This window comes from Sinocyclocheilus rhinocerous, unplaced genomic scaffold (assembly GCF_001515625.1).
Source record: "Sinocyclocheilus rhinocerous isolate Xijiao unplaced genomic scaffold, SAMN03320098_v1.1 scaffold157, whole genome shotgun sequence".
NCBI classification, from domain to species: domain Eukaryota; kingdom Metazoa; phylum Chordata; class Actinopteri; order Cypriniformes; family Cyprinidae; genus Sinocyclocheilus; species Sinocyclocheilus rhinocerous.
The window spans coordinates 717661-722148 of NW_015665038.1; the positions used below are offsets into that span (position 1 = coordinate 717661).

The 4488-nt window shown below is 36.6% G+C and overlaps 1 pseudogene; it reads left to right on the forward strand.

Moving 5' to 3' along the window:
* The first annotated feature begins 4283 nt into the window (after positions 1-4283).
* The window catches only part of LOC107731006 (dynamin-1-like), a 25669-nt pseudogene continuing 25464 nt past the window's right edge, over positions 4284-4488 (forward strand).

A 4488-nucleotide genomic window follows, 5' to 3' on the forward strand; every position in this document is an offset into this window, starting at 1 on the left:
CGCATTTTTAGGCATCATAGCCGCGAGCGAGCTTTATGAATTAGGAAGAAAAAGGTTCTTTATGTGAAATATTGTGTGATATATTTTTAATTTACAGACTAGAATAACAGCTAATCACGTATGTCTCAGATAATGTTGTTATGCTTCCATTCGATTGTTTTCAGGGTTTTGTTAAGATATAAAGGCATTTAGAGGCTGCTGATATAAAAAGGACCCAAGTCAAGGGTTTAATGTTCAGCGGTTGCTTCTATCAGGTGTCAGAGGGTCATATGTGAGCCACAGGCCTATATTCTTCCCTGCTGTTCGTTTTCTGTTCACTCTAGTCAAAATCCTGAAGGAATGCTTATGGAATTTCATGCACAAGTTGAAAGCAATGTTATTGGCACGATTTGATCCTTTAAAGGGTTAGGTAGATCACCCAAAATGAAAATTCTGTCATCATTTAGGCTACTCACCATCACGTTGTTCCAAACTCGTATTTGATTACATCTTTTGTCCATGCAATGAAAGTGAATGTTGACTGAGGCTGTCATTTTGCCTTTTGTGGTCCATGCATGGAAGGAAGTCATACAGGTTTGGAACAACATTAGGCTCAATAAATGATAGAATATGAATTGTATGTGTTATATATCTATTCATTTATATGATTCTGTAAGACATATCAACTCTTGCTTAAAATGAAATTTCTCTCCATCCTTTTTGTCATAACTAAACGTAATGTTGGTGGTACACAAGTAAATTCTGCTGTGGATGTGCTCTATACCGTCCAAAAGTTGTAGGTAGTTAAGATTTCTAAATGTTTTTGAAAGAAGTGTCTTATGTTTGCCAAGATTACATTTATTTGATCATAGATGCATAAAAAAACAGCTATACTGTGAAATATTATTAAAATTCAAAATAACTATATTTGAATAAATTATATATAACTTTTGTTAATATATCATTTTGAATGGTAGTGCACATCCATAGCAGAATTTGCTTGTGTACGACCAACATTACGCTTAGTTATGAAAAATGGAATGGAATGAAATTTCAGTTTAAGCAAGAGTTGATCAGTTTCAGAGAATCATATAAATGAACACATATATATATAACACATACAATTCAAATTTTGTCATCATTTATTTAACCTAATGTTGTTCCAAACCTGTATGACTTCTTTCCATGTACCACAAAAGGCAAAATGACTGCCTCAGTCAACATTCACTTTCATTGCATGAACAAAAGATGTAATCAAATACGAGTTTGGAACAACATGAGGGTAAAGGTACTAACACTGCCCCTTTGCAAGTGGTGTTATTTGTTTCAGGAAATTCAAATCTAATTATCTTATTAGGTCTCTGATGAGGAAAACAGCTTAAACCAACCTAAAGTGTTTTGCTAGTCTTGCGGGCCATCGAACTCTTCAATCTGGTCTGGTTTGATAGCTTTAGGCACTTGTAAGTATCTCAGGCTGGTAGACCAGCTGCACACTTGTGGAGAGACCAAGTAAGACCAGCAAACCACGTTAGGCTGGTTTAAGCTTGTATCTCCATCGGGGATGTTTGTTTTATGGGTCAAAAGGAACCCAGTGTTTGTATTTGACTCAAAACATGCATAGATCCTCATCATTGGCAGGTTGCTATTAAGTCTAGCTCGTAACTTTGTGAGGTTTGTCACTGCCACGTAGACCTTCATTGTTATTCAGCAGGGCCTTCTTTCAGTGTTGTTGGTAACGCTGCACTGTGAGCTCTGTGGACACTATAAAGTGTCTGTCAAGCTTGTCAGCCACAAACAGATCCACTGACTGGCAGTACAATGCTCACAGCTGTTACAAGGACAGACTTCACAATGCTGTACGAGGACCACTGTTTGGTATGAAATGTGGTGTGTTGCCTGGCTAGATTTACAGTTTTCACAACTGTAATACTACATATGTGGCCCTTAAAAAGGGACAGTTCACCCGAAAATCATTTGATTGATGACAGAATTTTCATTTTTGGGTGAAGTATCCCTTTAAATATCATTTACTCATCCTCTAGTTGTTTTAAACCTTTGAAATTGAGATATTTTAAAGTTATTTCAAAGGGTTGAGATGACATGAGAGTGAAGAAGTGATATTTAAAGGGATACTTCACCTATAAATGAATATTCTGTCATCATCACTTAGCCTCAAGTTGTTTCAAACCATTAAGAGTTTCTTTCTTCTGTTGAGGACAAAAGAAGTTATTTTGAACAATGTGTGTAACCAAAGTCTCCCACATTGAGTCAATAGGTCTCCACTGACTTCCATATTATGGAAAAAAAAATACTATGGAAGTCGATGGGGTCCAGGAACTATTCGGTTACCAATATTCTTTAAAATATCTTCTTTTGTGTTCAGCAGAAGAAAGAAAATTCATGCATATTTGGAAAAACTTGAGGGTGAGTAAATGATGACAGAATTGTGATTTTTGAGTGAACTGTCCCTTTAAGAAAGAAAATGGCATTTTTATTTTTTATATATATACATATATTTGGTCCACTTTTCTTTTGGACCCCATAATTGTATGGACAAAACAGTTGAAACATTCTTTAAAATATCTTAGCTGATGTTTCTTTCATACTTAAATCATTTCCACGGCATGCTGACAAACTGTTCTTTGGACTTGTGAATCAGCTGAACGAACATGAGCTCATCCACGCTAACCATTATGGTTTATTAGACAGATGTCATTGTGAATGAGACATGGCCTTTAAAATGGAGGCACATGCTGATGTGGCCTATCACCATGATGACGTGACAATTAATTACATGTTGGTGCAGTCCGGCAGAAAGCAGCAGGATATCACAGCTGCTGTATGAATGTCATTAAACAGCCTGCAAGAGCAGATAAGACACCGTGTGTGTGTGTCAATAAATGGGAAGTGCAGCATTAAGCTGGTCATGGGTACTTGGAAATGTTTGGTTCCAGGCTTTTTTGTTTTTAAATCGAGTGGCCACCTTTTTTTTTTTTGCAACGGTCATGGGTCCTGATTTTTTTTTTCTATTCACTTTCTCAATAGAGATTTAAATGAATAATTGTATAAATATCCTCAATAAAGAATTCTGTTGTTTGAAAAATATTACCAATCCCCAAACTCTGGAATGGTAGTGTATGCTTTACTTACCTATTCTACATGTCCAAAATTGTATGCACTGTGATTGTATTATGAAAAATATGGATAAAAAAATGTTGTGCCCTATTCAAGTAGTGTAAAGATCTACTGCAGATAACTAACTCTTGTATAGAGACAGCAAGCCGTAGTTATGACAAACAGTGAACAAAGACTAGATTTTTGCTGCTTTTCTATAAATAAATAAAAAATTGTCAGAAGTATTTTCCCAGTATTTGTCTGTTCTAGACCCTTTTCAATGTAAATAAATATGTAAGGTATGAAGTACCGCTATATGTAGGCTTTCCTTATATCCTGCAAAATATGGACTGTGTGGATATCAAATGACAATTAGTGAACCTAATTAATTCACAGCAGTCCTAAAATAAAAAAGTCTATGGCCTAATTTATTAATCAAACAAATTGGAGATTCAAAGAGGATAAGAGATGCTGATTATTTGAGAACCTATTATGATAAGATACCTGTATATAATCATCATAATTGCTTTATGTTAGCACAGTCAATATGAATGACATAACTGCACTGTAAAAATAATGTAAATTATATTAGCTACCTAAAGAAAGAGATTAGATTGTGTAGAGGCTATTTTAAACCATCCAGTCTTTGAAATCCATAAAGGGGGTCAGTAGTGAAATGCAATTACATGTTTGTTTTTTCTAAACATATCGAACTAATGTTGGAGGCATTTCTGCCAAATGGCCAGAATTCATACAGCACACTCTCACACTCCTTAGAGTGCTCGTTCTTCAACCCTATATCTCCAAATCCCATTACTAAGAAAGGCCTAGTTGCAAATATACTGGCAACAGACATGCATGAAAAATTGAACTAGTGCTACTAAAGTCTAGAACAAGCACAAAAATGGGTTATGCAATCAATTGCCAGAGCAGCACTAGCACTGACATGTTTTTAATTAAGTCAGTACTGTCACGGTTTGTCAAGGGAGGACCCAAAAGCAGAATGGACAGGGGAAACAGAGTTTATTAACAAAATGAGAGCACAAAAGGATGAGGCAGGAAGACGGTCCACACAATAAGGCAGGGCACACGACAAGAGAACGGGCTGGTCGGGGATGGGGGTAGCTCCAGACTCTGTGGCAAAAGGGGACTAGGTAGCAGCTCAAGGAACCACAGGCTTGGCCCTGGGGATGGTGACTCTTGAAGCACCAAAATGTCTGCCAGGTCAGAAGAATCAGCGACCAGGGAGGACTCAGGAAGCAGGGCAGGAACCAACTCGACAGACACTCAAAGACAAGACAACAGGAGAGACAAGAGAGACACAGATCAAAAGTAAAAACTTGCAAAACTATGACTATAGGGAAATAAAACTGAAAGGAAAAAATAAAAAGCTAG